Source organism: Coregonus clupeaformis, chromosome 16, assembly GCF_020615455.1.
Source record: "Coregonus clupeaformis isolate EN_2021a chromosome 16, ASM2061545v1, whole genome shotgun sequence".
Lineage (NCBI taxonomy): Eukaryota > Metazoa > Chordata > Actinopteri > Salmoniformes > Salmonidae > Coregonus > Coregonus clupeaformis.
In genome coordinates this window covers 2798887-2823006 of record NC_059207.1, presented here as the reverse complement: position 1 = coordinate 2823006, position 24120 = coordinate 2798887, and the positions used below count along the sequence as shown (strand labels likewise).

The 24120-nt window shown below is 45.2% G+C and overlaps 1 pseudogene; it reads right to left on the bottom strand.

The window, feature by feature from the left end:
• Window positions 1–420: 420 nt before the first annotated feature.
• Window positions 421–23262, bottom strand: LOC121572175 (annotated as a pseudogene).
• Between the last annotated feature and the right edge of the window lie 858 nt (window positions 23263–24120).

The following is a 24120-nucleotide window of genomic DNA, read 5'->3' as shown; positions in this document are numbered from 1 at the left end:
AGCCCATCAGAAACCAAGAGGCTACATTACTTTGTTTTCTCTCTTCATCTGTCAAAAAAAACTATTGTCAAGACTGTTTTTAATCTGTAACTTTCCTTTGTTGTATAAGGTTATGATGGACGTCATTTCATTGTTATAAACTATCTATGACCCCTACTTATTAACCCTTATAAAGGGTAGTGTTACCAATAAAGGACCAGGGAAGATAACCAGATTACATTATTTACTACCTTGACGTTTTGTTCCAAGCATAACCTGGAATCCACACTGAGGTGAAGTAATGGTGAAATTGAAAGATATTCAGTGTGGCCAGATTCCAGGCTACAGAGATAGACTAGTTAGTATACTGTACTACTAGTGTTGGGAATTTTCTTATTCAGGTGTGAAGTGTAGAATCAGAGATGAAATCAGACAATGATGTATAGACAGAAGGAAAGGTTTAATGTGGAAGCATACACCATGTTTGAAGACAGCAGAGGTGACATCAACTTTTATTCCTTCAAAGTGCAGTCAGTAAAATCAGCAATGTGGTCATGGTAGCAATTTAAGATAGTGATGTGTGTTATTCAAGGCTAAGGAACATTCCAGACTCTCAAAAATAGATGACAGAGCTCAGAAACAAGACTAATGTAATTACTGTTACTTAATCGATACTCAAGGTTACAGAATCACCCATTGTCAAATGTTCCTCAGCTTTGTTTGCAGTGCCTTGAAAGTGGGCCTGCTGGATTTATTATACTCCCAGCAGTCCAACATGATCATGTGCATGCCCCTGGGACAGTCTCTGGGGCAAGGCATCTTGTACCCATTGTGAACCTTCTGTTTCACCTCGGAGTTGTTCATGTCTGAAACAATAATATAACCTGGTTAAAGTGTAATGCTACTGATCTCACACAGTAAAACAATCAAACCAGGGACATGTAGTGTGACATAAAAATAATAGATAAACAGTAGATAGAAACTTGTCTTTTTAACTGAGGGCATGTTAAACACAAAATCATAATCCTAACTCGCTTCCGCAGATACACTGAGTATACAAAACATTAAGAACACCTGAGCAGGTGAATCCAGGTGAAAGCTATGATCCCTTATTGATGTCATTTGTTAAATTTTACATTTTTACATTTTAGTCATTTAGCAGACGCTCTTATCCAGAGCGACTTACAGTTAGTGAGTGCATACATTTTTCATACTTCTATCAGCATAGATGTAAATAAGGCCGTCCTGCTCCTCTCCTCTCTACCTAACTTCCCCTCACAGTCCCTTCAGTTTCCCTTAAGTCCCGTTAGTTTGGCTGCTCAGCCTACCTAAGTTATCCCTCACCCATCATAGCCCTGCCATTCCCAACCAATCAGAGTGCTTGGAAATGCGCATCTGGACACTACACCCGCCCACTCAGATCAGAGTTTTATCGTCGTCCGAAGGGAGAAGGACTTTTTATTGTCGACAGTAACACAAATGTCTGAATGTTGTGCGTGCATTGAAATATAAGTTGCAGGGGGGTTTATTTCGCTCTGTATAAGAGCGTCTGCTAAATGACGTAAATGTAAATGTTATTGAGGTTTTTACATTCTGTGTAATAATAGGTAATTACCACTAATTACTTCCTGTTACTTAGATAGCTTTCAGACATATGTTCTACTGTATGGCTGTTACTATTCTTTAATGTTAGAGTTGCCAATCCTGTTTTGCCTATTGTTTATCGTATGTAGTATTATTCCGTACTGCCAGAAGTGTTATTGCATTGGTTGCACAAGTACTTTCGCAGAAGTAGTTTAATTGTTGTATTGGTAAACATAGTATTTTGCATGCACACGCTACCACAGCGTTTTTCCATAGTGGCCTTTATTAAGCTGTTTCATTGCGCTGCCATGGGCGAGCTTCTAGAATCATCCCAGACAGTTCTTGGAGCATGCTCATGCGCAGAGTAATTTATGACCCTGTGGCGCCAGCGCAGGTCTCAGCCTGGCAGATTCTCACACAAGGATGGAGAGAGAGGGTGCCTTAAATCTTGACCCTTTGTCAATCCAAGTAATTAGTTTCTCTCTCTCTCCAAGAGGTGAATGTTTAAGTTTATGTTTACATTGAGGCTGTGTTTATAGCCCTTTATAGACATGTTGTAAGTGTAATGCCATTTGCCATTTATTCATGTACATATATGTATATTGCATAGTTCTAACCCTTAACTACTACTGTTTACATGTGTTCATATCTTTGTCTTATAGAACCAAAACAACAAGATTCCAAGTCATTTGGATTACAATGATCATATAAACATCTTCAAATGGAAACAGCTATGTCTGCATGTGTGTGAGTGTGGTGGTGACCAAGTGTTCAGTATGGGCCTCAACATCATGTTCTGACTGGACAGCACTATAGTGGGCAGAACCAAACCAATCAGTTATAAGTACATAGCGGGTGAGGGCATTCACAGCCGACCGCTCAGATGGGTGAGGGCATATCAGCCAACCATTTTTACGTGTTCCTTCTAGACGGATTTAGTGACCAACAGTTTTTTTACATGGTCCGTAATTTCTCCGGATTTAACAACCAATAGGTGTTCCTTATGTGTTGTATACTCAGTGTATACTCTTAACTAGAGATGTGGAGTTAAAATAGTAAATATGAAAGTCTTACTTGGATAGGGAATCCCCCCAAAGGTCATGATCTCATACAGCAAGATTCCGAAGGACCACACGTCACCCTTGATGGTAAACCTTTCGTTGGCAATGGCCTCAGGAGCCGTCCATCTCAAAGGGAATAGTGCATTCCCTACAGGTATATAATACACGCCGGTCTGCATTGGTGTGGCTTGTAAGACCCTGGCAAGGCCAAAGTCAGCCACCTTGTAGACGTTGTTCCGCCGACCAGCACATTCCTGGCTGCCAAGTCCCTGTGGAGGTAGTTCTTCATCTCCAGATAAGCCATTCCGGAAGCCACTTGAGCTGCCATCTCAATCTGGTCATTTAAGCATAGCCTTCCAACCCGGTCCTCTGTGGAACAGGGAAGGAAAGTACAATGATGAGAAAAAGACAGATAATTGAATGACATGATGGGTATCATTTTCACACTCTAATTTTGAAAGGAACTAGTGGAATTATGAAAGATCATATTTTAACTGTTGGTACACAACATTTTTTGAAAAGTTATACACTTGTTGAAAATGTCCTATAGTTTGTGTACCATAATTGAGAGGTTTTAAGTAACACCAGGAGTTTTACTGGCCATGTGACCTGATAACTATAACATAGCATCCAGGACCTCTATACCAGGCGGTGTCAGAGGAAGGCCAAAAATTGTCAAAGACTCCAGTCACCCAAGTCATAGACTGTTTTCTCTGCTACTGCAAGGCAAGCGGTACTGGAGTTCCAAGTCTAGGTCCAAAAGGCTCCTTAACAGCTTCTACCCCCAAGCCATAAGACCGCTGAACAATTAATCAAATGGCCACCTGGACTATTTACATTGACACCTCCCCCCTCCCTTTGTTTTTACACTGCTGCTACTCGCTGTTTATTATCTATGCATAGTCACTTTACCCCTACCTACATGTACAAATTACAGTGACTAACCTGTACCCCGCACATTGACTCTTATACTGGTACCCCCTGTATATAGCCTCGTTACTGTTATTTTATGGTGTTACTTTTTAATAAATTTTTTATTTTAGTTTATTTAGTCAATCTTTTCTTAACTCTATTTTTTGAACTGCATTGTTGGTTAAGGGCTTGCTTGTAAGTAAGCATTTCACGGTAAATAACATTTGATAGAAAGTTAAAGACCACAGCCCTTAAACTTTTCTGATGGGATAATATGTCATATAATTAGGAAAAACTCCTGGGCGTGTACCGCAGGGCTTGGCTGCTTCATACGACATTGTACTCTTACTCAGGTAATCCAGCAGATTTCCGTTCTTCATTAGCTCAGTGATGATGTAGATGGGTTCCTTCTTAGTGCAGACAGCCAAGAGCTGGACAAGGTTGGGATGCTGCATGGTCTTCATGATCTGGGCCTCTTTTAGGAAGTCCCGAGGGTTCATGGTGCCTAGGAGAGGAAATTAGGAAAAGAAGATTGTTTATTTTTCATCCAACACTGGCAGGATTTTTTTTTAAGGAACTCAGTCGGGCTTTGAACTTACTCTTGAAAGTTGTAATAGTAGAATACACAAGGTGCAATTTCGAAATTGGGTAGTGTATCAGCAGTTTTCCTCGTCAGTCATTGCAGACCTTCGAGAGCCATTTACTGTATAACTTTCAGAAATGTCCAGATCAACTAGCCCATGTCAGCTAACCTTTTTTAGCCCATTTTGTTGTCATGTTTGAGTCACTCAGATATCACATGAACACACATAAGACATGGCAAAATGTGTAGAATTGCAGGAAATTTGCTTTAAACCTGCACTTTTTTTTTTTATCTCTGCCAACAAGAGGGGAGTGAACAGTTTTTTGTCATCATGGACATAGAAATAGATGTTCCCCAGTGATGAAAGGGGGGCCTGAGTGAAAATGTTTGGGAACCACTGCTGTAGGTATTACATTAGACTAACCAGCCATCTCAAAATTGCGGTAATCATGGCCGGATTACGCATGGCCCCACATTGACTAATGTTCGCCTCATTCAGATAGAAAATTGACGTTGCCTAAGTGATGGCAAAATCTGTGTACAGCTGCATGTCTTCAAAAATAAAAAATGCAATACAGCCTTGCCAGCTTAATGTACAGTAGAATTAGAGAGTATTACTGATCAATATTTGTGTCCTCTGTCCTTTGTTGCTCCTCTTTATTATTCCAGGGAGGGAGGCCGACGACACAACAGTGGACCCATTAGACCAACTCCTTGAATGTGTCAGTTATGTCTAAAAAACACTATTTCGCTCAAAACATATTTTTTTTTACCCTTAAGTGTGTGTACATTACTGTATTTATACTTGGGATATTGCTTTTCAACAGGAAAAGTTCAAAAATAGTTTTTTGAATAACTTGGCCCAGGTGTTTACCACGTATAAGGGTCTTCACTGCAACCAGAGTGTTGTTATAAAGGCCTTGATAGACCTCTCCAAAGGAACCTTCGCCCAGCCTCTTTCCCAGTTTTACAGAGCTGTGGTTAGCCTCCCAGGGGTCCGCAGAGCCAGTAGACCTAAACTGTGAAGGGAGACAAGAGAGACATGCAAGATCAGACAGATTATCAGCAGATCAGATCCCATTTTGAGTCACCTAACATACCTTACAACTGTAACCTGTCCTCTGTAGGTTCCTTCACTATACCAACCTCATTATTAAAGGCCCATGTAGTGAAATATCAACTTCTGAAGCTTCTCAAATCATAGTTTCAGTGGAAATATGTTTCATTTGGGTTTAAGTTCAACATCAAGGCTGCTTCCCAAAAAAAGAAAAGAAAACATGCCAAGACATGGCATGTTCTTGAACAGATTTTTTACAGAATAAGGAAATTAAACTAGCTGGCGAGCGCCCTTACGGGTCCAAGCACTGTAGGTGTGTTTGAAACACCATTGTTTTTGGTATAGTAATTTTTCCCTGTCTGTTGACCACAATAACTTTTCTGAGGAATCATCTACAGTAAGAAAGTAATTATTCCCTCCATATGAACATTGCACAGATACATGTCATAGGATCAAGGCTAGAAAGGATACAGCTTTTGTCAAATTAATGTCAAAAGTTGATTTTTTTGTGTGCAGTTTAGCTAACCCTAACCGTAACCTAATTCTCCTAACCTGCTACGTTAATTCTTACCTGCTGCGTAAATTCTCCTAAAAGTCAAATCTGATGTTAATTTGACAAAAGCTGGATCCCTTCTAGCCATGATCATTTCATAGATTGACAGGAGACACGGGGAAGTGTAGCTAATGAAGGGGGCAGAGTGGCCCACATTCTGCGAGTATGGAGGCCAGTGATAGCCAGACTAATAAATCGGGCTAAGGAACAGAAGTTGGGTATTGGAGAAAGACCATCAGTAGGCGTTCTGTAAGCAATATACAGTGGATGAAGGCGCGGCATGAGTGTTGTGAACGGATAGATGTGGTAATGGACAGCGAGGAAGAAGGAGAAGAGCCGAGTGCAGAGGGAAGATGTGTGCTGAGGAATAATGGCGGCAAGTACAAACCGTACTCTGCTGTCTCTGATGGCTTAGAAATTGAACCTGACGAGAGTGACGATGAATTACCTGCGGTGGCAGGTGTGATGAAGAACTCTGAGTCCGAGCCTCGCCCCGATGGTCATGCAAAGGATGATTCTGTTCCAGTGGGAGTGACATTTTTGGAGAAAGTGGATCCCTGCCTCTGTGGAGATGGGAGAACCTTTCAGAAGGACAACCATCTCTGCAGCACTCCACCAATCAGGCCTTTCTGGTAGAGTGGCCAGATGGAAGCCAATCCTCAGTAAAAGGCACGACAGCCCGCTTGGAGTTTGCTAAAAGGCACCTAAAGGACTCTCAGACCATGAGAAACAAGATTCTCTGGTCTGATGAAACCAATATCTAACTCTTTGGCCTGAATGCCAAGCATCACATCTGGAGGAAACCTGGAACCATCCCTACGGTGAAGCATGGTGGTAGCATCATCATGCTGTGGGGATGTTTTTCAGTGGCAGGGACTGGGAGACTAGTCAGGATTGAGGGAAAGATGAACGGAACAAAGTACAGAGAAATCCTTGATGAAAACCTGCTCCAGAGCGCTCAGGATCTCCGACTGGGGCGAAGGTTCACCTTCCAACAGGACAACGACCCTAAGCACACAGCCAAGACAACACAGCAGTGGCTTCGGGACAAGTCTCTGAATGTCCATGAGTGGCCCAGTCAGAGCCCAGACTTGAACCCCATCGAACATGTCTGGAGACCTGCAAATAGCTGTGCAGCGACGCTCCCCATCCAACCTGACAGAGCTTGAGACGATCTGCCGAGAAGAATGGGAGAAACTCCCCAAACACAGGTGTGCCAAGCTTGTAGCGTCATACCCAAGAAGACTCGAGGCTGTAATCGCTGCCAAAGGTGCTCCAACAAAGTACTGAGTAAAGGGTCTGAATACTTGTGATATTTCCATTTTTCATTTTGAATACATTAGCAAAAATTTCTCAAAACCTGTTTTTGCTTTGTCATTATGGGTTATTGTGTGTAGATTGATGAGGAAAAAACGTAACAAAATGTAGAAAACATCAAGGGGTCTGAATACTTTCTGAATGCACTAATCTAGTGCATCGGTCCTACTAAGCTGCACTACATGGTCAAAAGTATATGGACACCCTTTCAAATTAGTGGATTCGTGGATTTGGCTACTTCAGCCACACCCATTGCTGACAGGTGTATAGAATCGACATTGGCAGTAGAATGGCCTTACTGAAGAGCTCAGTGACTTTCAACGTGGCACCGTTATAGGATGCCACCTTTCCAACAAGTCAGTTCGTGAAATTTCTGCCCCACTAGAGCTGCCCCGGTCAACTGCTGTTATTGTGAAGTGGAAACGTCTAGGAGCAACAACGGCTCAGCCGTGAAATGGTAGGCCACACAAGCTCACAGAATGGGACCGCCGAGTGCTGAAGCACGTAGCACGTTAACATCGTCTGTCCTCGGTTGCAACACTCACTACCGAGTTGCAAACTGCCTCTGGAAGCAACGTCAGCACAAGAACTGTTAGTCAGGAGCTTCATTAAATGGGTTTCCATGGCCGAGCAGCCGCACACAAGCCTAAGATCATCATGCGCAATGCCAAGCGTCACCTGGAGTGGTGTAAAGCTCACCGCCATTGGACTCTGGAGCAGTGGAAACGCGTTCTCTGGAGTGATTAATCATGCGTCACCATCTGGTAGTCTGATGGACGAATCTGGGTTAGGGATGCCATGAGAATGCTACCTGCCCCAATGCATAGTGCCAACTGTAAAGTTTGGTGGAGTAGGGATAATGGTCTGGGACTGTTTTTCATGGTTCATGAATTGGAACGCAGACTGCGAGCCAGGCCTAATTGCCCAACATCAGTGCCCAACCTCACTAATGCTCTTGTGGCTGAATGGAAGCAAGTCCCCTCAAAGGGGGGACCAACTTCATATTAATGACCATGACTTTGGAATGAGATGTTTGGCCATGTAGTGTATATGGAATTGTTTTAAGAAGGACATACCAAGGATCATTAAGCTATTTGATTTTGAATTTTAAGACCACTTGAAGTATAAAAAAATATATATAAAAGATTTGATGATGTTTTTTATTTCCTTAGCCTTACTGCTATTAGCCTATACAAACACATTGAATAACAGATTCACTACATGGAACAACAGATAGTCCCCCCCCCCCCCAAAAAAAAAGTTTGTTCTGAAGTGTCTGTCCAATATCTGAGAGATATAAGAAAGATCAGGAAACTTTGTTATATATTTTTACATATAGGCTATTTAACCCCTTATTTTTGGCACTAAACAGTCTCCATGTATACATCCATTAATTTTTTCAACTGGTACTGGGGACCTTCAGAGGAGTCTTGTGAGGCCTGTGGGTATCCTAGAGCAAAACAAGACTCACCTTTCCACAGAGGGGTCATATTAGTGTGTAGCCCAAACCATTGGACGTTACAGACGATTTTGTGAGAAGAGCGGCATGTCTCATGGTCTGACAAACACCGCTCTAGCTCTGTCACCTTTCACCGCAGATGTGGAAGTGCGACATAGGCAGATGAGGTCGATTGAGACGCATCCAATGCAACCCCACCCCCCCAATTATATTTCAGTGGGTTGCGGACATCGAATCTAGGAGTTTTAATGTAAACATAGCTTGTGTTGACAGTCAGTAGCTATGTTTCCATTAACTTGTCCAGTATTTATTTTTGTCGACATTTAGAAACTTTAGAAAATAGATGCGACAATTGCCTGATAGGGTGCGTTTCCACTTAACTATCTTGTGTCGATAAAAACAGCTGGGAAGTAAGGTGTCACACCCAAAAATCTAAACTTTTTTGCAAAAACGTAGTGGCAAATAAAAATGTAGTGATTGACGTGTTGCCATTAGCCTACCCATTTAGGCTAATTGCGCATTAATAAATTGGCAACAGTCTGTTTGCACTCAAACCTATCAGTTTTATGTCTCAGGTAGCCCAGCAAAAGCCAGCATGGATAGAATGCAATAATTTACTATTATTTGACATAATAATTATCATGTGCCAATGTATCGACACGGTTCATGCCATGGTGAAACTTGCACTCCTTGGATGGTGAAACTTGCCAGCCAACCAGAAAAGCAAGGCAAAGCAATTCAGGCATTCTTGAAAGTCAGGGCAATCTCCTTGTCCTGCAAAAAAAACTATATAGTTTAAAAAATTGATTTTGCAAGCAGTATGCATTTAAAATTAAATGTGGGGGGAGCTTTATCGTTACAAACCGAGGACACTACATGCCCCCACTGCCCCGAAAAACAAAATTACTCGAAAAACACTTTCCATCATTTTATCGCAATAAAGTTCAACAAAACAGAAAACAATAGGCTACCTTAAAAAAATTGATAAATGTATAATTATTGTGCAATTTACGTATATATATATATATATAACACGGTGTCAAGGCATATGAACTAACAGGTTATAGAGCAAATAACACAATTATCACAACACATAGGTTGTAATATGGATTTTTTTTTTTTGCAATCAGATAAAATGGCAATTAATTGCAAAGTCCCTCTTTGCCACGAAAATGAACTTAATCCCCAAAAAACATTTCCACTGCATTTCAGCCCTGCCACAAAAGGACCAGCTGACATCATGTCAGTGATTCTCTCATTAACACAGGTGAGAGTGTTGACGAGGACAAGGCTGGAGATCACTCTGTCATGCTGATTGAGTTAGAATAACAGACTGGAAGCTTTAAAAGGAGGGTGGTGCTTGAAATCATTGTTCTTCCTCTGTTAACATTTTACATTTTAGTCATTTAGCAGACGCTCTTGTCCAGAGCAACTTACAGTTAGTGAATGCATACGTATTTTATTTTTTATTTCTTTCATACTGGCCCCCCGTGGGAAACGAACCCACATCCCTGCCGGCCAAACCCTCCCCTACCTTGGACGACGCTGGACCAATTGTGCGCCGCCCATGGGTCTCCCGGTTGCGGCCGGCTGCGACAGAGCCTGGACTCGAACCAGGATCTCTAATGGCACAGCTAGCACTACGATGCAGTGCCTTAGACCACTGCGCCATTCGGGAGTCTGCAAGGAAACACGTGCTGTCATCATTGCTTTGCACAAAAAGGGCTTCACAGGCAAGGATATTGCTGCTAGTAAGATTGCACCTAAATCAACCATTTATTGGATCATCAAGAACTTAAAGGAGAGAGGTTCAATTGTTGAGAGGAAGGCTTCAGGGCGCCCAAGAAAATCCAGCAAGCGCCAGGACCGTCTCCTAAAGTTGATTCAGCTGCGGGATCGGGGCACCACCAGTGCAGAGCTTGCTCAGGAATGGCAGCAGGCAGGTGTGAGTGCATCTGCACACACAGTGAGGTGAAGACTTTTGGAGAATGGCCTGGTGTCAAGAAGGGCAGCGAGGAAGCCACTTACTCTCCAGGAAAAACATCAGGGACAGACTGATATTCTGCTAAAGGTACAGGGATTGGACTGCTGAGGACTGGGGTAAAGTCATTTTCTCTGATGAATCCCCTTTCCGATTGTTTGGGGCACCGGAAAAAAGCTTGTCCGGAGAAGACAAGGTGAGCGCTACCATCAGTCCTGTGTCATGCCAACAGTAAAGCATCCTGAGACCATTCATGTGTGGGGTTGCTTCTCAGCCAAGGGAGTGGGCTCACTCACATTTTGCCTAAGAACACAGCCATGAATAAAGAATGGTACCAACACATCCTCCGAGAGCAACTTCTCCCAACCATCCAAGAACAGTTTGGTGACGAACAATGCATTTCCAGCATGATCGAGCACAAGGCAAAAGTGATAACTAAGTGGCTCGGGGAACAAAACATCGACATTTTGGGTCCATGGCCAGGAAACTCCCCAGACCATAATCCCATTGAGAACTTGTGGTCAATCCTCAAGAGGTGGGTGGACAAACAAAAACCCACATATTCTGACAAACTCCAAGCATTGATTATGCAAGAATGGGCTTCCATCAGTCAGGATGTGGCCCAGAAGTTAATTGACAGCATGCCAGGGCGGATTGCAGAGGTCTTGAAAAAGAAGGGTCAACACTGTAAATATTGACTCTTGCATAAACTTAATGTAATCGTCAATACAAGCCTTTGACACATATGGAATGCTTGTAATTATACTTCAGTATACCATAGTAACATATGACAAAAATATCTAAAAACACTGAAGCAGCAAACTTTGTGAAGACCAATACTTGTGTCATTCTCAAAACTTTTGACCACGACTGTACTATCTAATCAAGACATATTAGTGTTTTATTTTTGGTTAATCTTTTTTTTAATGTTAGAATTTTTCTTCCACTTTGTCAGAGTATTTTGTGTAGATCGTTGACAAAAAATGAAAATTAAATCAATTTTAATCCCACTTTGTAACATTAAAATGTGAAGAAATCCAAAGGGGGTGTAGACTTTCTATAGCCACTGTAACTTTGTTCATCCTGTTCTCCTTTGTCTACCTTTCTCTCATGTTTGCTCTCTGACTTTTCTTCTTACCAGAAACAGCAGCAGGACCGCCACCAACACCACAACGAACATGACCAGGGGAAATTCTCCGGACATTGGCATCATTCACTCTTCTCCTCTCTGCCTGGAATTACTGAAGAGATTCCAAACCTGAAGGTTGACAACAGAGCAAAAGCAAAATTATGTATCCGGCCAGCTGATGTAGATCAGTAGCTTAGCTAGAAATCCGTTTGGTGGGCCTGCAGAAATGTGGGTGGGCCCCCCTAAAAATAATAATGTTTTGCTGTTTTAAAGCTATTTTCCTGCAATTCTACACATTTTAAAGCTAGGTGTGTTGACTGTGATAAAGGCACTGGATTATAAAATGTCTTGTTTGCTAAATGAACAAATGAATAGGCAGTGGCATGGTGCCTATAGCTATAGAAGCACCGTGACATATGCCTCAATGCAGTCATACACTGCTCAAAAAAATAAAGGGAACACTAAAATAACACATCCTAGATCTGAATGAATGAAATAATCTTATTAAATACTTTTTTCTTTACATAGTTGAATGTGCTGACAACAAAATCACACAAAAATTATCAATGGAAATCAAATGTATCAACCCATGGAGGTCTGGATTTGGAGTCACCCTCAAAATTAAAGTGGAAAACCACAGTACAGGCTGATCCAACTTTGATGTAATGTCCTTAAAACAAGTCAAAATGAGGCTCAGTAGTGTGTGTGGCCTCCACGTGCCTGTATGACCTCCCTACAACGCCTGGGCATGCTCCTGATGAGGTGGCGGATGGTCTCCTGAGGGATCTCCTCCCAGACCTGGACTAAAGCATCCGCCAACTCCTGGACAGTCTGTGGTGCAACGTGGCGTTGGTGGATGGAGCGAGACATGATGTCCCAGATGTGCTCAATTGGATTCAGGTCTGGGGAACGGGCGGGCCAGTCCATAGCATCAATGCCTTCCTCTTGCAGGAACTGCTGACACACTCCAGCCACATGAGGTCTAGCATTGTCTTGCATTAGGAGGAACCCAGAGCCAACCGCACCCAGCATATGGTCTCACAAGGGGTCTGAGGATCTCATCTCGGTACCTAATGGCAGTCAGGCTACCTCTGGTGAGCACATGGAGGGCTGTGCGGCCCCCAAAGAAATGCCACCCCACACCATGACTGACCCACCGCCAAACCGGTCATGCTGGAGGATGTTGCAGGCAGCAGAACGTTCTCCACGGCGTCTCCAGACTCTGTCACGTCTGTCACATGTGCTCTGTGTGAACCTGCTTTCATCTGTGAAGAGCACAGGGCGCCAGTGGCGAATTTGCCAATCTTGGTGTTCTCTGGCAAATGCCAAACGTCCTGCACGGTGTTGGGCTGTAAGCACAACCCCCACCTGTGGACGTCGGGCCCTCATACCACCCTCATGGAGTCTGTTTCTGACCGTTTGAGCAGACACATGCACATTTGTGGCCTGCTGGAGATCATTTTGCAGGGCTCTGGCAGTGCTCCTCTTGCTCCTCCTTTCACAAAGGCGGAGGTAGCAGTCCTGCTGCTGGGTTGTTGCCCTCCTACGGTCTCCTCCACATCTCCTGATGTACTGGCCTGTCTCCTGGTAGCGCCTCCATGCTCTGGACACTACGCTGACAGACACAGCAAACCTTCTTGCCACAGCTCGCATTGATGTGCCATCCTGGATGAGCTGCACTACCTGAGCCACTTGTGTGGGTTGTAGACTCCGTCTCATGCTACCACTAGAGTGAAAGCACCGCCAGCATTCAAAAGTGCCCAAAACATCAGCCAGGAAGCATAGGAACTGAGAAGTTCTGTGGTCACCACCTGCAAAACCAGTCCTTTATTGGGGGTGTCTTGCTAATTGCCTATAATTTCCACCTGTTGTCTATTCCATTTGCACAACAGCATGTGAAATGTATTGTCAATCAGTGTTGCTTCCTAAGTAGACAGTTTGATTTCACAGAAGTGTGATTGACTTGGAGTTACATTGTGTTGTTTAAGTGTTCCCTTTATTTTTTTGAGCAGTGTATTTGTGGTTTATTGGAGGTCTTTCAGTTAATTATTTTTGGCCACCCATCCCATGAGAGTGAATGTCATTCCAGTTAATCTGAATGTCATTCCAGTGCACTGCTTGCTATGAATTCTATCTGATGGTGTTTGCATGTTGCCCTAAGAGTATTTTCAAGTATTATTGTGGCAGCATCATGTTATTGGGATACTTATCACTGGCAGGGACTGGGGAGTTTGTCAGGGTCAAAATAAATCTGAAAGGAGCAAAGCCCAGATAAAAGAGGAAACCCTGCCTCAGTCTTCTATACTGAACAAAAATATAAAATGCTTACATGCAACAATTTAAACGATTTTACTGAGTAACAGTTGGGAGCCAGGATCACCCATTGGGGAGCCAGGCTCAGCGGTAAGGGTTGGTGTGAGGTGTGACCCAGGTGCTGTGCAGGATAGACAGTAGGCAGAGATGGTGAAACAAGGATCTTTACTTGTGGTCCCGAAGCCAGGATACAAAACAACGGACTTAACACGATAAAAGAAAGGTGGAGCAAATAAGTCTCCAAAAACAGGCTGACAGCCAAAATACGAAATAGTAACTACGACTGAAATAATAAAAGAAACAGGGAGAACACTTCTCGTGTACCTGTACATACTTCTCCAATCAGAGCATAGAGACTAGCAGAGAAAACTGAGCAAGGGAACACAGGGAAGTGAGGGCTTAAATACACAGGTGAACAGGTAGACACAGTTGACACCAATAGGATAATGATTAGTCCAGACTGTGAGAAAGGAGGTGCCTAAGGTTGTCGGAGGATGACACCTAGTGGGTCGCTCCGGAACTGCGACCCCCTCCTGTAACAGTGCCCCCCGCCGACAAATGGCTCCAGCCGTTCACCTCGGCGCCTCCGGGTGGAGGCGACGGAATGTTGTTATCAGCCATGGATCCAGACTGTCCCTCCTGGGCACCCTGGACCGCTCCTCTGGCCCATAACCCTCCCAATCCACCAGAAATTGGAGACCCCTCCCCACCCACCGGCAGTCCAGATCCGGTCCACAGTACAAGCCTGCTGCCCTCTGACGAGGCGCAGCGGGGGAACAGGACGAGAAGGGGGAGACGGGCTTGAGGAGGGACACATGGAACGTGGGATGCACCCGCATGGTGAGGGGAAGTTGCAGGCGGTAAGACACTGGGTTGACTCGCTGGACCACTCTGAATGGCCCGACGAACTGGGGGGACAGCTTCCTGGACTCCACGCGGAGGGGACGATCCCGCGTGGAGAGCCACACCCTCTGTCCTGGGCGAAAAACCAGGGCCGGGCGACGCCTGCGGTTGGCCTGATGTTGAGACCTGACCGAGGCCTCTTAAGCGCCGCCCGTACCTGCCTCCAGGTGCGGCGACAGCGACTGATGTGGGACCGACGGGACCGCCTCCTCCTCCTCTTGCTCTGGGAATAGGGGGGGGTTGGTAACTGTATTGGCACTGTAAGGGGGAAAGGCCGGAGGACGAGCAGATAAAGGTGTTGTGGGCGTACTCCGCCCACGCCAGTGGCTGACTCCATGTAGCTGGGTTGCTGGAGGCATAGCACCTCAGCACCCCCTCCAGATCCTGGTTGACACGCTCCGTCTGCCCGTTCGACTGGGGATGGAAGCCTGAAGACAAGCTGACGGAGGCGCCGAGGCAGGTGGCGAACACCTTCCAGAACGTGGAGGCGAACTGAGGGCCCCGATCCGACACCACATCTTGAGGAAGGCCATGGACCCGGAAAACGTGCTGCACCACCAACTTAGCTGTCTCCCGGGACGACGGGAGTTTGAGAAGGGGAATGAAGTGGGCAGCCTTCGAAAACCGGGATGACTGTGTATCCATCAGAGGGGGGTAGGGCGGAAATTAAATCCAGCGAGATGTGGGACCATTACATTTACATTTTAGTCATTTAGCAGACGCTCTTATCCAGAGCGACTTACAGGAGCAATTAGGGTTAAGTGCCTTGCTCAAGGGCACAACGACAGATTTTTCACCTAGTCGGCTCGGGGATTAGAACCAGCGACCTTTTGGTTACTGGCACAACGCTCTTAACCACTAAGCTACCTGCCGCCCCGGACCAGGGGCGCTTGGGGATAGGCAGGGGTCGGAGCATCCCTGCCGCGGGCTGACATGAACTCTTCGTGCCAGCGCACACCGGGCAAGCAGCCACGAATGCGCGCGTGTCCCCCTCAGCTGATGGCCACCAGAACCTCCTACGCAGGAACTCCAACGTCCTGGCGCCCCCAGGATGGCTGGTGAGGTCGGACGCGTGCGACCACTGAAGCAGTCGCGAGCGCGGAGCCTTGGGTACGAACCTCCGCCCGGATCGAGCTCCCGCCGTAGCGCTGCTCTGACCAGCCTATCGATTCCCCACGAAACTGGGGCAGCAATCAGGGCGTTGGGGACAATGGGGTCGTCCCTCTCCACCAGGTCCACGGGGTCGAACTGCCCGGAGAGCGCGTCAGGCTTGGTGTTCTTCGATCCCGGACGGTATGAGATCGTGAACCGGAACCTGGTGAAGAACAACGCCCACCTGGCCTGGCGTGAGTTGAGCCTCTTGGACCCCTGAATGTAGGCTAAGTTCTTATGGTTAAGGCTAAGCTCACGGTTCCCCACGTCGTAATTCCGCTCCGCCGGGGACAGCAGACGGGAGAAAAACAAGCAGGGGTGAATCTTACCGTCCATGAGGAACCGCTGGGACAGGATTGCCCCCACCGCAACGTCTAAAGCATCCACCTCCACAATGAACGGTAGGGACGGATCAGGATGCCCTAGGACCAGGGCCGATGTAATGCGCCGCTTAAGCGCATCGAATGCTTTCCCCACTTCCGGGGTCCAGGCGAAGGAGCGCATGCTCGTCTGGGTGAGGGCTGTCAGGGGAGCAGCAAGGGAGCTAAAATTAATAAATAAATTGGCTATAAAAATGAGCTAACCCTAAAAAACGTTGTAGTTGCTTGAGGGAGGAGGGCTGGGGCCAATCCAGTACCGTGTTGAGGAGGAGGGCTGGGTCCATCCGTAGGTCCCCCTGGGTGACGATAAACCCTAGGAAGGAGACTGTCTCCGTGTGGAACATGCACTTCTCCGCCTTGACGTAGAGCTGGTAATGGAGGGCGTTGAAGGACCTGCCGAACGTGCTGCTGGTATTCACTCATGTCCTTTGAAAATATTAGGAAGTCATCCAAATACACGAAGACGCTGTGGTCGAGGAGATCCCAGAGCACGTCATTGACCAATGCCTGGAACACCGCAGGCACGTTGGCTAGACCGAACGGCATGACTTGGTACTCGTAATGCCCACTGGGTGTGTTAAAAGCAGTCTTCCACTCGTCCCCCTCCCGAACCCTCACCAGGTTGTAGGCATTTCGTAAGTCCAGCTTCATGAAGATTCGGGCTCCCTGCAACGACTCGAATGCTGTCGTCATCAGGGGGAGTGGGTAGCGGTTCTTAACCGTGATGTCGTTGAGCGCCCGGTAATCAATGCACGGCCTTTGCCCACCGTCCTTTTTCCACACGAAGAAGAAGCCCGCGGGTGAGGTAGATGTGCGGATGTGGCCCTCGACGAGTGCCTCGTCGATATACTCCCTCATGGCCAGCGTCTCCGGCCGGGACAAAGAAAACAATTGCCCTCATGCGGGCATGGTGCCCTGCAGGAGATCAATAGCGCAGTCGTATGGTCTGTGAGGAGGTAGGCCCTTGGCACGCCTCTTACTAAACACCTCCCGCAAATCCCAATACTCCCGAGGAACGCCTGCCAGGTCTGGGCCGGTGACGGAGTCTGTAGCTGCCATCCTCCTGGTGGCCAACGCCGCTAGGGCGGTAAGCGGTTTGGAGTGCGGAACCTGGGGACGAGGTTAGGACTGGTAGGTGGCCTGGGACAGTGGTTTGGGCTGATGAGTGGTCGGTGGAGACAAGAACAGGACGGGGGCAGATCCTCCCTCCAGGATGAGCCGCCCCGTGGACCAGTCTATCTGGGGTTTGTGGGCGACCAGCCAGGGGTGCCCAAGGACAAGGGGACAACTCGGAGAGTCCACAATGAAAAATTGGATATCCTCCCATAGCCCCCCTGCCACCCGGACACACACGGGGACAGTGCGCCGGGTGATGAAGCCAGACCCCAACAGCCGACCGTCCAAGCCCATGACCGGAACCAGCTCGGAGAGGGAAAGTAATGGAACGCTCCACCCTTGGGCCAGCCCGACATCCATCAGGTTTCCCGCAGCCCCAGAATCCACCAGTGCATGCGCCCGACGCGCAGCGCGGGCCCACTGAACCCTGACTGGGAGAAAAGTCAGGGAGTTTCTGGAGTTGGGGTTTCGGTTCCGGCTCGCTAGCACCCCTCCCGATACTAGCGATCCCTCCTGTTTCCTGGCATCTCCGGGCATGAGTCGCAGTTGTGACCTGCCTGGCCGCAGTACAGGCAACGTCCCTGGCGCAGACGCATCTGCCTCTCCATCCTGGACAGTTCCGGAGCGACCCACTAGGATGACACCTAGTGGGTCGCTCCGGAACTGTGACCCCTTCCCGTAACACTCAGCCAATCAGAATGAGTTTTTCCCCACAAAAATAGCTTTATTACAGATACAAATACTCCTCCGTTTCATCAGCTGTCCGGGTGGCTGGTCTCAGACGATCCCGCAGGTGAAGAAGCCGGATGGGGAGGTCCTGGGCTGGTGTGGTTACACGTATTTTGCGGTTGTGAGGCCGGTTGGTCGTACCGCCAAATTCTCTACAACGACGTTGGAGGGTTCTGGCAACAGCTCTGGTGGACATTGATGGGAATTTTTCAGTGGACTATAGTTGGATCTTTTCTGACTCAGTAAACTATAGGGCTGTTATGGCTGTTTCTTATTTTTCATCTGACCCGTCTTCGGGTCAAATTCCTCGCTCCTCCCTAATCCACGGCTGTCCTACCTTATCAGTTACTGAAACCAGACTGTTGCCCTTTGCCTCTCTCCTCAGGTATAGTCCTGGAATGGAGCCAGGGTTGAACAGAGTTCAGACTAAACATGGTTGATCACAGCATGAGGGGCATTTACACTGGGTAATACAGAGGGAGGAGGCTTGTATATGTTTGAGAGATTGATTATGGACCTGCCATGTTTTAAGCCATGTTTAAGTATCGATTGATAGGTTTGGGAATCAATTAGGGGGTCAGAACGGAGCCAGGAAAGGGCTCTGGTATTTTGCATGACAGGGCTTGGTGCCACCACTATTGTTTCCAGACACGGAACTAGAAGGGGGGGGAAGTCAGATACCGCCATTGAGGAAGTGGGCGGAGCGGTCAAGAGGTGAAAACTGGAGACAGTGGTGGAGGAACCAAAGAGGGAGGGTTTAAGCAAAAAATGTATGTAAAATTACTATATAAACTGAGAGCTGAGAGGTGGTTTAGATGCTCTGCAGACCACCTCGGCTCTATTGCTTGTGTAATAAAGTTTATCTTAATTCTACAAAAACTCTGAAATACTTTGTGTTTGACTGAGGACAAAGACCATTTTCTACAACAACATTCCTGCAGTCACTACTCAAAAATTGCTCAGGTAACTTGTAATTACTGTATCCATGAGCCTGTCAAATGATGGACTCAGAGCGCATTTAGAACCATCATTAGGCCTATATTTGTTTAAGTAGTACATCTTAGTACGTTTACAATTACGCACACTAATAATTCAATATTAAACAGATTATGGCAGTAGGCCGGTTATGGCATTAGTCATGTAAACACCTTGTTCTGGTTATCTTAAATCGGTGTAAGGTCATAATCGAAGTAAACCAGTGGCGACCCGTCATTCAGGGCAGGTGGGGGGGTTGCCTGTTTTGCATGTTATTTTGGCATTAATACGTGTCACATATCAGTTTGCAAGCAATGTAAAAAAATAAAAAATTATCATTGAGTTAATAAAGCCTCCATACAAACATGGTCTCTTTTTTGCTTTCTTGAGTAAGGCAGCTCCAAAATGCAGGTGTTTCAGCCTAGCTCAGTGCTTTCTGTAGTGGTGGGGCAGCCAGCGGAAAATACGGAGCGTAGCGGTTGGTAATGTTCTCTAGTTGCGCCATGATTGGCTCAGTGTTCTGTCACTCATGGGGACACTACGTCACTGCCAAATCTAAGGGTAGAGCTCGAAAATTCAAGCCCCTTGGGTGCTGCCATAGAGTTAGATTAGAAGTGCCCATCCAAGAAGGCTCAAGGTCATTGGCCACAGATAAAATGACGTCAAATCACGTTATATCTACAGTAGCTGTGATTGGACTGATCATATCTACATCATACTTTCAAAATCTTAGCTAGCAGTCATCATCATGAATCAAGTCGACAATTTACTGGCAAATCATTTTTAATCCTTGTCATATGAAGATAAATTATAGATAAAATGTATCGGTGCTCATCGGCCATTGGACATAAACATTACACAACAAGTTGGAAATCGCAAATTCAACAATGAGTGGTTTGGAAGGAATCAGTGGCTAACTGCAAGCATTGCAAAGCAATCACTAGCCTGCTATTCAAGTGGAGTGGGTGTGTAATCACAATTCTCAGTTTAAGGATCTCGTTTCCAAGCTTAAAATTATAAACATTCAACATTGGCCATGCTGTCAATCCAGCATGATTTCTGCCCCGCTCAAAACAACTGTTAACTCAGAACTGGGAAATCTGACTTCAGTGAGTTCAAGACAAATGGGAACTCAGGAAAAAACGAGCACCGACTGGGAAAATTATTTTGAACGGTCATCCATCTCGGAATTGTAAGTCGGGAACTCGGGCCTCTTTCTAGAGCTACGACCTGAAGATCACTGACGTCATCACGATTCAACCACGTGTGATGACAAAATGTGTCCACGAAGGACTGCCGCGCCACCTTCCTGTTCAAGTGAGCACAGCACAACAAGATGAGTCCAAAAAATGCCTTGTATGCTGCTGCATAAATTATGTAATATGCCAGGGAGATATGTATACTGTAGCTAAGAAAGTAATACTAAGCTGTTAGTAGCCCATGTGCCTCACCCTAATAATTTGGTATATTTTCCACCTCTTAATTTCACCTACTGTTCTGACTTGGTGGTGCACATGTAGCCTATAAGCTGTTTTAGAGAAATGTAATCATTTAATATTGTAAAGAGCTTTCATTGCCTGCTTATATGCCCCCCTTATTTATCCTACGGTTCTGACTTGGTGTACAGGGAGAACACTGCAAGAACGGCCCATGTTCTGAATTCTGTCGCTGTACATTTCAAAACTGCTGAACAAATAGTTATATTGACTACGTCCGTCCTAGCTCGCTCATTGTCTTAATCGAAATTACGGATTGCCTCTTATCCGCTTGTCGTCCACTTATGCCATAGTTTGGACATCTCAATTGTCAGTAGAAACCACATTTGTTTAAGCAAGTCAGCCATATCAGCTATGTTTTTTAAAAGGCAGTAAATGAGGCTGAATGAACTGTTTCGCTGCCAGACAAGGCTCCGCTGATAACCAGGTGTAGCAGTGGTAAGGTGTTGGGACTGCTGTTGGGACAGTTTATGTAGGCCCTAACAGTTTGTGGGCACCGTTTGTCACCCTTATAGTGCAATTCATATATTGTTTAGTGTTGTGTAGTGTAGTGTAGTGGCTTTGCTGGCATGCACCCCCCCAAAATTTTTTTTTTTATTGCCCCACCAAGATTGACATGCTAAAATCGCCACTGAAGTAAACATACCCCGATTAAAACACCTGGTTTTCTGAGCAACCTTTCTAATTATTAGGACATGTAAACGCCTTATGCCTTGATCTCACCAACAGTTTCATTGCATTTTGGCACACCAGATGTACATTCATTTCCAATGGAACGCTGCGTTTGCCTTTCCGCATTGCTTTGCAGAGGCAGTTGCTGTGGGTTCTGTGTGGTGCATACGTTGGATTTATCGAACGCATGCGTCAAACTGAATGAGTTGGTGGCATGACGGAAATGGTAGCAGAAGGTTAATGTTGAACTTCTGTTGCACACATATCCAGATGAAGCTGCGTCCCATTTTGCGCAAAACTATTTCGGTGTGATCAAGGCGTTAAATCAGTGTTAAAGTGGTGTATTGGTCTGCGCATGTGCTAGGACGAGCAGCGCAAGCTTCCTTCTTTTGTGCGAGTTAAGTGAGTTCGGAAAAATTAATGTAGGAATCTTTGAAAACGTTTTCACATATAAACTTTGTCCGAAAATAACATGGTCGCTGTGGTAGAATGTTTGTTTTGAATGGCGATTTTCTGCATTTATCAAAGTCCCATCAGTTAGCCTGATTTCAGATGTGTCCATGTAAACAGGATTATTAGTGAAATCGTTATTCTTGCAAAGCATGTAAACGATTAAATCGAACTATTATATTAATCTGACTATTCACAATAATCGTATTGTTATGTGCATGTAACCGTAGCCTACTCATAACCTTAAACTACTCCCTTCGGGGCGAAAGTTAACGGTACAAAAGGAATCAGCAATAGAGACAGGCAATTCTTTGTCCCATGGCAATAAGGCAGGCTGGCCTACAGGTGACATTATAGTTGACTTCGTGTACCGATGAATCATTGGTCTCTCATAAATTGCACCTTTTCTACCTGTATTTATTGTCAGTATATGTCCTTGTCTATGCTTCACTGTGTTTTTATGTATGCTCTGTGCCGCAACCAAAATGTCCCCACGGGGATAATAAAGCCATTATTTTATCTTAAGCTACAACACAGAAAATCACAGATGTAAACCAAGCTTCTGAAAATAAATTTTTATATGACAGGAACCACATTACTTTAGGCCTACTAGACACTTTAGATATTGTTTTTCTCTTTGAGTGATGGTAAAGACAGTGAGATATATGAGTAATACAGTCTAATATTGTGTAGGCCTAAACAAAAAGCGCACGTTGCTCAAACTACTGTTTAGGCATATGTTAAGCTTGTATCTGCCTTATGTAGTTTTGGGTGGTGCACAGGCAAATTAAATTAAGGATTTTTGCTTTTGAGTAGGCCTAGGCTCGATCTTTTAAACAGATGTCATAACGTTTGCAGTTTATTTTTTCCATCGAATGGAATATTATACTTTTTTTTTTTTTTTTACTTCTAAATGGAATAGACTACTTTATGCCACATTCGAAGCAGTCTCTAAATTTAGCACTTCATCAGGAAATCACATTTTCCATACTGGCTTAAGGAATTTGCATCGTTTCCGCCTAATTGAATGCCAAAGGCCTTAAAATCTTAAGGTTTCATTGCGAATTGTGTTTCAAGCGCTCATTGGCAATGAACAACGCTTCTATGATCCGTTTCCAAGCCATACAAGTATCAAACACAGACCCAGAGTCGTAAACAATCGTGAAACGACCCATGTACAAACAAATAAGGGGATAACCATCGCTATAAACGGGATACATCCAATATCCAAAAGTAAGATACCTATTTAGGCTGCAGTCGAACACAGCAGGTAAAAACAAACAATGTCACTGGATATTCAGGGTTTCCCAATAATACATTTACCTGAAGATTCACCAATTGCCCCAATATTACACTTACCTTTTACAAATATTGACCAGACCAACCAACAGACCGATGTCATACAAAAGTTAGGTCAGAGATACGTATATAATGACGAGATGGTCATGTCTAACAGTGAGATTATGATACATGGCAGGAGAGCGAGGAGGCGAGATCACGTGGCGCCATTCTAGCCAATGAGAAGGCAGATATCGTGTGAAAAACAGGCATAACTCGAATATTAAATCGTCTTTTTCAAAGTTGCCTGTATGCCAGGTGTGTATGCTTATATCAGTACATTCGTAACAACCTTAACATCACGAAACTTCTATTCGATCAAATAAGCCATTATTTGTTTTGTTGGCCAAATTCGACACTCATTGACCTCCATGCAAAACTCCTCGCTTGGTGGACGAAAAAACGCAACCTGCTGGAGGAGACAGATTTTGGGCCAAGTTACCCCTCTTGAATCGCCTCTTCCTCTCTGGTAACGCTACTCTTGAGTTTCATTTCCTCGCTGCGTTTGCACGAACTGGGAGAGGCTAAATTGACATGCCTAACGTATGTCGCGCGGCGATAGTTGGGTGGGGACGAACTGATTCGGTTCAGTCAGTTCCATCAGGTTTCGTTGTAGCCTGGTTTTATACACTAGACGTAGCATAGTAAATGTAAATTCGGACACTCAAATGACTATGATATGTTACTTTGGTATGGTCACCTAAGACAGAAGGTTACTTAAGGCAAAAGCGAAAGGAGGGTGTTCTTGTGGGTGTATAACGCAAACGTCTAGTAACCTTAATCCCTAACCCCTAGCCTAGATAGCGTTAGCCATCTAGCAAATGTTAGCGTTAGATACCTAGCCACCTAACTAAAGTTAGCCACAACAAATTGGAATATGCACTGAAAATTCGTAACATATTGTACGAATTGCAATTCGTAACATATCATACGAAATGGATGATTGACATCCACGAATGAATACATACCATACGAAACATA